Source organism: Triticum dicoccoides, chromosome 3A (genome assembly GCF_002162155.2).
Source record: "Triticum dicoccoides isolate Atlit2015 ecotype Zavitan chromosome 3A, WEW_v2.0, whole genome shotgun sequence".
NCBI classification, from domain to species: Eukaryota; Viridiplantae; Streptophyta; class Magnoliopsida; order Poales; family Poaceae; genus Triticum; species Triticum dicoccoides.
The window spans coordinates 479,106,847-479,119,420 of NC_041384.1; positions in this window are offsets into that span (position 1 = coordinate 479,106,847).

Here is a 12,574-nt window from a genome sequence, read left to right on the forward strand (position 1 = left end):
TGAAGAACTTGGGTGAATGTATCCTTTATCCAGTAACTCCTTAATTTGCTTCTTAATTTCCACCAAATCCTTTGCAGGCATCCTATATGGTCTCTTTGATATTGGCCCTGTGCCTGGCAAAAGCTCAATCAGAAACTCAATATCTCTATCCGGTGGCATGCCTGGCAATTCTTCTGGAAATACATCAGGGAAATCCTTCACTACTGGTACTTCCTCCTGCACAACTCATGTTAAATAATTTGCTTGAGTCCTCTTTGGCACATGTCGGGATACATACTTGATCCTTCTCCCTTCTGGGGTGGTAAGCAAAATTGACTTACTGGCACATTCAATATCCCCTTCATACTTTGACAACCAATCCATGCCTAATACCAAATCCAATCCTTGAGATTCCAACACTATTAGGTCTGATGGAAATACGTAGTTACCAATCCTTAATGGTAACCGATCACACCATATACTAGCCATATATTTTGCTCCAGGCGAGGTTACTAACATGGGTGACCTAAGGGCTTGGGTTGGCAGTTTATACTTATCCACAAATCCCCTTGATATGTATGAATGCGATGCACCAGTATCAAAAAGAACGAGTGCAGTAAATGACTTAACCAAAAACTTACCGATTACTGCATCCGGCTGCTCTTCAACCTCCTCCATGTTAACGTGGTTCACCTGTCCCCTGTTGAAAGGGTTCGGCTTCTTCCCAGAGCTTCCATTGCCATTTCCATTCTGTGATTCAAGACATTCATTGGCATAATGTCCGGTCTGCTGGCACTTAAAGCAAGTGACTTGGCTCAGGTCTTTCTTGGCTGGGGTTGATGGGTTGGTGCGGTTCTGGCCGTTGCTTCCTCCATTCCCATTACCAGTCTTGGGGCCATTGTGATTGTGCGAGCTACCTCCTCCATGGGTATGATGGAAATGTCCTCCCGGTCTAGGGGTAAAACGTGGCTTCTGCTGAGCTCCAGAATTGTACTTTCCTTGTCCATACGTCCTCTTGCGATTCTCAATTTGTTGCTGCTTCCCTTCAATCATAAGAGCACGATCTACCAACTCCTGGTAGTTGTTGAAGGTTACTACCATCAATTGCATGCTCAACTCATCATTCAGTCCTTCCAGAAACTTCTCCTGCTTTGCTGCATCCGTAGCAACGTCATCTGGGGCATAACGTGCTAATTTACTAAAGTCCTCCACATACTGGCCAACTGTCCGTCCTCCTTGGCGCAAGTTGCGAAACTCTCGCTTCTTCATGGCCATAGCTCCTGCTGAAACATGGGCAGTTCGAAAAGCCTGCTGAACTGGTCCCATGTGACAGTATCGACAGGGAAAGTGGCTGTGAAATTTTCCCACCATGATGCTGCGGGTCCTTCAAGCTGATGTGCGGCAAACTTCGCCTTCTCCACATCTGTGCATCCTGCTGTGGTCAACTCTCTAGCTGTCTTGCGGAGCCAATCATCTTCTACTATCAGCTTGGTGCTACTGGAAAACACCGGCGGATTCAGCCTAAGAAAACGGGCTAAGTGATCAACAGGTGGTGGTGGTGGTGGGTTGTTGTTGTTGTTCCCTTGATTCTGATTCTAGACTAGTAATTGCATCAATGTGTTCTGCTGCTGGATCAACTGGGTGAGCTCCGGTGGGAAGGTAAATCCGGGGTCACGTCTCGGAGGCATATGAGGGTTTTTAGAAAAGATGAGATTTAAGAATAGAGGGGGTCTAAAGAGAAAACACTACCCATATGCACATGAGGCAAAAGCAAACAATTCACTTCATTCATTCAATCAAACAAGGGCATACAATCGATCTAACTATCGCAAAAGTGCTCGGACTATAATATTTACATGGTGGACTACTACTACTGATGAGGTGGTCTACTAGAAATATTCTTCGGTTACAGACTCCATGATATCTGCTCCAGCTTCATCAACGTAGTCATCAACGCTATCAACTGGATCCGAGTCAGTGTCGTCGATGATGACGATGTAGTCTTCCGGGCGAATCTCCTTGGGTTCTTCGTCTTCTTCTACCGGTGTAGGGCCTCCCATAAATATTCCGATCTTCTTGATCAGATCGTCATTCTTCTCCACTAATACTTCAATTTCCTCTTCATAATCTTCACGTGTAGCCTTGAGTTCTTCCTCCAGTTCCTTGATTCTTGTCTTTGCCTTCTTCAGGTCTATCATGTCGGTGCACATCTAGTTCTCCTGACATCGAATGTGCTGGTTTAACTCCTGGATAAAAGCTGCAATTGATCATCCTTTCTGGTGCTGATCATCTCCCAGTGCTCATCTCGGCGCCCACAAATCTGGTAGATAGTATCCTTGAGATCATTTCGGTAGACTTCTCTAATGTGTCCCATGACGATGTGAGCTGCCATGCTCTTTCCTAGACTCCAAGTTGGTGCATCAAAAGAAAACTCTATGGGCTCAGTGACTGGCATGAACGTCCTTCCTAGAACTTGAACTTGAATCATCCAGCGCACTTCTTCAGGTAAAGTGGCGTTGTAGGTGCCGGTGAAGCTTGGTACTCCTATGTTCAGATATCTAGTGACTTCCTTCAAATGACATCCAAAGGGTGTATCTCATCCGGTTGAGTGAACTTCTTCCTTGCATCCGCCATCCTAAAAGAGTAGAAAAGATGAGAAGTTAGAAAAGAGAAGAGAGTGAGTAGTGATCTAGGTCTTTATCTTAGTGGTCGTGTCCTACAGTCAGCGTGTGCTCTGATACCATCTTGTAGCGACCAGACCTCAAACGGTCCAATCTCTGTGCTCCGGTGTCATCCCTGGATCAATACTGCTGACACCACACAGTACTTGAAGGATTTATAACAGAGCAGCAATCACACACTTATTACATCGAGTGTCTCAATAGAGAACTTATTACAATAAATATGGCTTAAGGACATCTAATAACGATAACAGCGGAAGGCTTGGAAGATAAGTGAGTCCATCAACTCCAACGGCATCACTGAGTATAGAACCATGACCTAAAACTCCTTAATCGTTGTCTGAAAAGTCTGCAACATTAACGTTGCAGCCCGAAACGGGTCAGCACATGGAATATGCTGGCAATGTAACACATAGAGAGTAATGGAATGAAACAGCTATTCTATATGCATATTTGGCTGGTGGAAAGCTCTATGGTTACAGTTTTGCGTAAAGCCAATTTTTCCCTACTGCAAAGGAATACATTTATTTAACTATCATGGTGGTTGTTAAACATTGAGAATGGTTGACAGCATTCTCAATCCCAATTAAGCATCATCATTAAACAAACCCATCAAAATTAATTTTATAGTAACATGTTGAGATTCATATGATAATCCAGGTACTAGATACTCAAGATGTCCATAACCGGGGACACGACTAACCATGATTAGTTTATACACTCTGTAGAGGTTTCGACACTTTCCCCACAAGACTCGATCTTCTCCGTTGGATTTCTCGCACTACATGGTGTTTGAGAACGGATGACCGAGACATAGTCTTTCAGAAGCGCTAGCACCTGACGATGGGTAGACCATACCACCTACATCCCCTACATCTGCTAGTCTACCACTGTAAGAGTTCGCACGACTTAGTCAACTATACTAGAGCCCATAATAGCTTGTGGCTGCACACGAAAGTTTCTAGCATGAATAATCTCATGATCCCTTTGAGCCTGGGTGGCGGTCCATAAAGAAAAACAGGTAATCCTGGAATACCCAGGTACCTCAATCCACCCAGATGTGTGTTCAAGTTGCCACCTTAAATAAACCATTAATTAACAATCACACATCTGTCATGGATACACTCACCCAATCCACGTCTACTAGCATAGCATGGCATAATAAGCAAACATAGAAGTAACTCCCAAAGGTTTGATAATAAACAGGTAATAGGTACTACCTCAACTACTGTCCAAACCCACAATTTAATTAGATCCTAATCATGCAATGTGTAAAGATTGATCTAATGCAATAAAACTGGGTTGAGGGAAAAACATGATTAAAGTGTTACTTGCCTTGCTGATGATCCGGGAAACCTAGCGATTCGAAGTAGCAAGCGGCGCACTCCGGGTACTCTATCGCAAACAAACAAGCATACAATAAGTACTCACTAATGCACAGGTAAAACTCAAATAAGAGATCTAACCAGAAAGTTCAACTTAAGAACTCTGGTTGGCAAAAAAAAAGTCAAATCAAACGAAGCAACGAAAGACAAAAGGCAAAAGAAACAGGCTTCGTTTACTATTCTGGATCTAAGGCAATTTTTACAGTGGAAAAAACTTGTTTAAGTTGGTTAAACGGAAAGAGGGTTTCGAAACGAAACTCCAGGCGCTTGAATCGCCTAATTCCGATAAACGAGCGAAAATTTAGACTAAAACGAAAATCAGATCAGAAATCGTGATCAGAAAAATCGCGGATTTAATCCGAGAAAAAGAAAAACGACGAACAGTTTAATGAACAAACATTCGTTAACTGAATCTAAATGAAGAACGCGTTCGTTAAAACGAACGAACGAGCGAACGCTCGCTAATTAGCCTAAACCGAAAAAACCGATCTAACGAAAAAAACGAAACTAAAGAAACCGAACGAAATCAGGCGAAAACCAAACGAAAACCGGCGGGTCAACCTCGGCGACTCGGCGGCGAGACGGGCGGCGGCGACGTCGGCGGCGGCGGGGTCCGGCGGGCTGGCGCGAGGCGGCGGCGTCGGACGCGGCGGCGGCGGCGAGGGCGCGGGGCGGCGGCAGCGAAAGGCGGCGGCGGCGCGAGGTTCGAGGCGGGCGACGGCTAGGGTTTCGGCGCGGGGTGGGCCGGCGGCTTATAAAGGCTGAGGCCTGGAGGAGTCTGGGCCTAGCACGACCTGTAGGTCGGTTCGGACGTTTTTTTATACTTACGCTCGAAAAAAAACAAAAGGACTACTAAACGGACTCCAAAAATCCCGAAATAAATTTTCCCCGGCTTCTAAAATCAAGCCGCACAGGATGAACATTTATTTGGGGCCTAAATGCAATTTTGAAAAACGCGTTTTTTTTTCCTAAATTAAAATAAAATAGCAAATAAAACCAAATAAAATCTTATTTGATTTTTTTATTAAATCCTCAATATTTCTTTATTTTGGGAAAGTCATTTTATTCCCTCTCTCATATTTTTGTAATAGAAATAATTGAAGATAAAATAAATAAAATCAAAAGATCCTATTTTTAAAATTTGAGACATCTCAAATATGAAAATAACGAAATCCCCAACTCTCTCCGAGGGTCCTTGAGTTGCGAAAATTTCTAGGATCAACCAAAATGCAATAAATATGATATGCAATGATGATCTAGTGTATAACATTCCAAATTGAAAATTTGGGATGTTACACACACTTAGATCCCGCCACAACGCTTTGTTTAGAACTGCTCCAACTGACAGATCCACCGTTCAATATAAACACATATCCGGTTTGCGATTTACAATCGTCCGAATCAGTGTCAAAGATTGCATCGATGTAACCATTTATGACAAGCTCTTTGTCACCTCCATAAACGAGAAACATATCATTAGTCCTTTTCAGGTATTTCAAGATGTTTTTGACCGCTGTCCAGTGATCCACTCCTGGATTACTTTGGTACCTCCCTGCTAAACTAATAGCAAGGCACACATCAGGTCTGGTACACATCATTGCATACATGATAGAGCCTATAGCTGAAGCATAGGGAACACTTTCCATTTTCTCTCTATCTTCTGCAGTGGTCGGGCATTGAGTCTTACTCAACTTCACACCTTGTAACACAGGCAATAACCCTTTCTTAGCTTGATCCATTTTGAACTTCTTCAAAACTTTATCAAGGCATGTGCTTTGTGGAAGTCCAATTAAGCGTCTTGATCTATCTCTATAGATCTTGATGCCCAATATATAAGCAGCTTCACCGAGGTATTTCATTGAACAACTCTTATTCAAGTATCCTTTTATGCTATCCAGAAATTCTATATCATTTCCAATCAACAATATGTCATCCACATATAATACTAGAAATGCTACAAAGCTCCCACTCACTTTCTTGTAAATACAGGCTTCTCCAAAAGTCTGTATAAAACCTATGCTTTGATCACACTATCAAAACGTTTATTCCAACTCCGAGAGGCTTGCACCAGTCCATAAATGAATTGTTGGAGCTTGCACACTTTGTTAGTACCCTTTGGGTCGATAAAACCTTTAGGTTGCATCATATACAACTCTTCTTCCAGAAATCCATTCAGGAATGCAATCTTTACATCCATTTGCCAAATTTCATAATCATAAAATGCGGCAATTGCTAACATGATTCGGACGGACTTAAGCATCGCTACGGGTGAGAAGGTCTCATCGTAGTCAACTCCTTGAACTTGTCGAAAACCTTTAGCAACAAGTCGAGCTTTGTAGTCAGTAACGTTACCATTAGCGTCAGTCTTCTTCTTGAAGATCCATTTATTCTCGATGGCTTGCCGATCAACGGGCAAGTCAACCAAAGTCCACACTTTGTTCTCATACATGGATCCCATCTCATATTTCATGGCTTCAAGCCATTTTGCGGAATCTGGGCTCATCATTGCTTCCTCATAGTTCGTAGGCTCATCATGGTCAAGTAACATGACGTCCAGAACAGGATTACCGTACCACTCTGGTGCGGATCTTACTCTGGTTGACCTACGAGGTTCGGTAGTAACTTGATCTAGAGTTTCATGATCATCATCATTAGCTTTCTCACTAAGTGGTGTAGGTGTCACAGGAACCGGTTTCTGTGATGAACTACTCTCCAATAAGAGAGCAGGTACAGTTACCTCATCAAGTTCTACTTTCCTCCCACTTACTTCTTTTGAGAGAAACTCCTTCTCTAGAAAGGATCCATTCTTAGCAACAAATGTCTTGCCTTCGGATCTGTGATAGAAGGTGTACCCAACAGTCTCCTTTGGGTATCCTATGAAGACACATTTATCCGATTTGGGTTCAAGCTTATCAGGTTGAAGCTTTTTCACATAAGCATCGCAGCCCAAAACTTTAAGAAATGACAACTTCGATTTCTTGCCAAACCATAGTTCATAAGGTGTCGTCTCAACGGATTTCGATGGTGCCCTATTTAAGGTGAATGCAGCCGTCTCTAAAGCATAACCCCAAAACGATAGCGGTAAATCAGTAAGAGACATCATAGATCGCACCATATCTAGTAAAGTACGATTATGATGTTTGGACACGCCATTACGCTCTGGTGTTTGATGTCTATTACACAACCTTCTTCTTGTAGACGTTGTTGGGCCTCCAAGTGCAGAGGTTTGTAGTACAGTAGCAAATTTCCCTCAAGTGGATGACCTAAGGTTTATCAAATCCGTGGGAGGCGTAGGATGAAGATGGTCTCTCTCAAGCAACCCTGCAACCAAATAACAAAGAGTCTCTTGTGTCCCCAACACAACCAATACAATGGTAAATTGTATAGGTGCACTAGTTCGACGAAGAGATGGTGATAAAAGTGCAATATGGATGGGAGATAAAGGTTTTTGTAATCTGAAAATATAAAAACAGCAAGGTAACTAGTGATAAAAGTGAGCGTAAACGGTATTGCAATGCTAGTAAACAAGGCCTAGGGTTCATACTTTCACTAGTGCAAGTTCTCTCAACAATAATAACATAATTGGATCACATAACTATCCCTCAACATGCAACAAAGAGTCACTCCAAAGTCACTAATAGCAGAGAACAAACGAAGAGATTGTGGTAGGGTACGAAACCACCTCAAAGTTATTCTTTCCAATCAATCTGTTAGGCTATTCCTATAAGTGTCACAAACAGCCCTAGAGTTCATACTAGAATAACACCTTAAGACACAAATCAACCAAAACCCTAATGTCACCTAGATACTCCAATGTCACCTCAAGTATCCGTGGGTATGATTATACGATATGCATCACACAATTTCAGATTCATCTATTCAAACCAACACAAAGAACTTTAAAGAGTGCCCCAAAGTTTCTACCGGAGAGTCAAGACGAAAACGTGTGCCAACCCCTATGCATAGGTTCATGGGCAGAACCCGCAAGTTGATCACCAAAACATACATCAAGTGGATCACGTGATATCTCATTGTCACCACAGATAAGCATGGCAAGACATACATTAAGTGTTCTCAAATCCTTAAAGACTCAATCCGATAAGATAACTTCAAAGGGAAAACTCAATCCATTACAAGAGAGTAGAGGGGGGAAGAAACATCATAGGATCCAAATATAATAGCAAAGCTCGCGATACATCAAGATCGTATCACCTCAAGAACACGAGAGAGAGAGATCAAACACATAGCTACTGGTACATACCCTCAGCCCCGAGGGAGAACTACTCCCTCCTCGTCATGGAGAGCACCGGGATGATGAAGATGGCCACTGGAGAAGGATTCCCCCTCTGGTAGGGTGCCAGAACGGGTCTAGATTGGCTTTCGGTGGCTACAGAGGCTTCTGGCGGCGGAACTCCCGATCTATTGTGCTCCCCGATCGTTTTAGGGTATATGGATATATATAGGCGGAAGAAATACGTTAGGGGAGCCACGAGGGGCCCACGAGGGTGGAGGGCGCGCCCCCTACCTCGTGGCTCCCTCGTTTCTTTCCTGACGTGCACTCCAAGTCTATCAGGTTGCTTTCCTTCCAAAAATAACTTCTCCAGAAGGTTTCATTCCGTTTCGACTCCGTTTGATATTCCTTTTCTTCGAAACACTGAAACAAGGGAAAAAACAGGAACTGGCACTAGGCTCTGGGTCAATAGGTTAGTCCCAAAAATAATATAAAAGTGGATAATAAAGCCCAATAATGTCCAAAACAAAAGATAATATAGCATGGAGCAATAAAAAATTATAGATACGTTCGAGACGTATCAGTGTTCCGGGTGGCGTGAGTTGCGAAACTATTCCATATTGTTTCAAATGTAGACCAAACTCGTAACTCAAATATTCTCCTCCACGATCAGATCGTAGAAACTTTATTTTCTTGTTACGATGATTTTCCACTTCACTCTGAAATTCTTTGAACTTTTCAAATGTTTCAGACTTATTTTTCATTAAGTAGACATACCCATATCTGCTCAAATCATCTGTGAAGGTGATAAAATAACGATACCCGCCGCGAGCCTCAATATTCATCAGACCACATACATCAATATGCATGATTTCCAACAAGTCTGTTGCTCGCTCCATGATAACCCACAAGTATAGGGGATCACAATAGTTTTCGATAAGTAAGAGTGTCAAACCCAACGAGGAGCTAAAGGCAGAACAAATATTCGCTCAAGTTCTATCGACCACCGATACAACTCTACGCACGCTTGATGTTCGCTTTACCTAGAACAAGTATGAAACTAGAAGTACTTTGAAGGTGTTGTTGGATAGGTTTGCAAGAAAGTAAAGAGCATGAAAATAAAAGGTAGGGGCTGTTTAGATAAAGAAACAATAAAGTAAATATAGCGAGTGTGGAAAAGTGGTGGTAGGACTTGCGAAATTGTCCCTAACCAATTGACTACTTTACTAGACCGATAGCAAGTATTATGTGGGAGAGGCCACTGCTAGCATGTCATCCCTTACTTGGAATTCCATGCACTTATGATTGGAACTATTAGCAAGCATGCGCAACTACTAATGTTCATTAAGGTAAAACCCAACCATAGCATTAAGATATATTGGTCCCCCTTCAATCCCGTATGCATCAATTTCTATGCTAGGTTGAAGCTTCTGTCACTCTTGCCCTCCAATACATAGTCCTATCAACATACAACTAACCCTATGGTGTGATCCACGCGCGTGCTCATATGATGGGCACCAAAGGACAGCAACATAACCACAAGCAAATTAAACCAATCATAGCAATTCATCAACCACCGATAGGACAACGAAAATCTACTCAGACATCATAGGATGGCAACACATCATTGGATAATAATATGAAGCATAAAGTACCATGTTCAAGTAGAGGGTACAGCGGGTTGCGGGAGAGTGGACCACTGTAGATAGAGGGGGAAGGTGATGGAGATGTTGGTGAAGATGGCGGAGGTGTTGGTGAAGATCGCGGTGATGACGATGATGGCCACGACGGCGTTCCGGCACCACCGGAGGAAAGGGGGTGTAACGCCCTCGATGCGGCTATATCTCCTACGTGTCGAAGCACGACTTAGAGGCATAACCGCATTGAAAGCAATGTCGCAAGTAAGGTGATCTTCACAACAACCCATGTAAATAGATAATAGGGGAAAAGGTACATAGTTGGCTTACACTCGCCACGTCACACAAATACATGAATAACATTACAATCATCCAATACACTCATGGTCCGACTACGGTACCAAAATAAAAGATCAACCCCAACATGCAACACGGTCCCCGATCAACCCAACTGGGCACCTCTACTGATCATCTGGGAAAGACACATAGTAACGGCGAGAGTCTTCGTCGAACTCCCACTTGAGCTCAAGCGCATCATCTGGAACAAAAACATCGGTCCCTGCATCTGGTTTGGAAGTAAACTGTGAGTCACGGGGACTCAGCAATCTCGCACCCTCGTGATCAAGACTATTTAAGCTTATAGGTAAGGCAAGGAAATATGTGGAGCTGCAACAAGCGACTAGCATATATGGTGGCTAACCTGTTCGCAAAGGAGAGCGAGAAGAGAAAGCAAAGCACGAACGAAGAACTATGATCAAGAAGTGATCCTAGAACAACCTACGTCAAACATTACTCCAAAACCGTGTTCACTTTCCGGACTCTGCCGAGAAGAGACCATCACGGTTACACATGTAGTTGATTCATTTTAATTAAGTAAAATTTCATGTTATCTACAACCGGACATTAACAAATTCCCATCTTCCCATAACCGTGAGCACGACTTTCGAAAGTTCAAATCCCTGCAGGGGAGTCCCAACTTAGCCCATCACAAGCCCTCACGGTCAACGAAGGATGTTCCTTCTCCCGAGACATTCCGATCAGACTCGGTATCCCGGTTCTACAAGACAACCTCGACAATGGTAAAACAAGTCCAGCAACACCGCCCGAATGTGCCTACAAATCCCGATAGGAGCTGCACATATCTCGTTCTCAGGGCACACTCAGATGAGCCAGACGTTGGGTAGGCCAGCCCAGAGTTGCCCCTGGTAGCCCCGGACATCACTCAGTTGGACCAACACTTAGAGAAGCACTGGCCCGGGGGGGGGGTTAAAAATAAAGATGACCCTTGAGTCCATGAAACCCAAGGGAAAAAGGCTAGGTGGCGAATGGTAAAACCAAAGTTGGACATTGCTAGAAGAGTTTTATTCAAGGCGAGCAGTCAAGGGGTTCCCATTATAACCCAACCGCGTAAGGAACGCAAAATCCGGGAACATAACACCGATATGACGGAAACTAGGGCAGCAAGAGTGGAACAAAACACTAGGCAAAAGGCCGAGCCTTCCACCCTTTACCAAGTATATAGATGCATTAAGATAACAAGATAATATGGTGATATCCCAACAATAAACAATGTTCCAACAAGGAACGATCTCCAAACTTCACCTGCAACTAGCAACGCTATAAGAGGGGCTGAGCAAAGCGGTAACATAGCCAATCAACGGTTTGCTAGGACATGGTGGGTTATAGGTTTGACATGGCAATTTGGGAGGCATGATAAGCAAGTGGTAGGCATCGTAGCATAGGCATAGCGAAAGAGCGAGCATCTAGCAAGAAAAGATAGAAGTGATTTCGAGGGTATGATCATCTTGCTTGCAAAGTTATCAGAGTTGACTTGATCGTCATAAGCAAACTCAACGGGCTCCTCATTAGCGAACTCGTCTCCCGGCTCTACCCAAACAAGACAAACAAGCAAAAGGAACACAATCAACCACGTGCAATGCTCAAACAAATATGATGCAAACATGGTATGCTATGCAGGATGCGGTATGTGATGCATATGCGAGATTTGACAAGGAATGACTGAATCTGGCATCAACTTGGAAATCCAAGAGTGCCACTGGAAAGGTGAGGTGATTTCGGTTGAAATCGATATAAAGATCACCGGAATCAGATGCACGGTTTGGAAATGGCAAGCGAAACAAATATAACACCGGTCTGCGATAAACAGCAAGTAGCCATCTAAATGCATCAAGTTAAATATGCTACAACACTCAAACATGACAACAAAATACATGGTAGGGATACACTCATGATGCTTGACAAAAGATGAACACTGAGCTACGGCTAATTCATCTATTAACAGGTTCAAACAAGCATGGCAAAAGTGCAAATGATAACAGGTTTCAGACTCAGTGAAATCAACACAAGTCTGGAATTTTAACATCAGGTAGCACACTTTGGAGCATGAAAACTATATGCTACTAGAACTTAACATGGCAAAGCAAGGCATGATATGAAGTTACTCAAAGCACTTAACGAAAGTCCCTTAGTGACCTTGAGCCAAAAGGGATTACAAAATACAATTGCAAGCATGTGAACATGGCAAAAACATAATCAAATTACAGACTTAGTGAAAAACTGGAGCATGCAAATCTGTTAACTAGTAGGCATGTTCACGAGCTCGATGCACTCACTACAGAGCATGACATGACAATCTAAGCA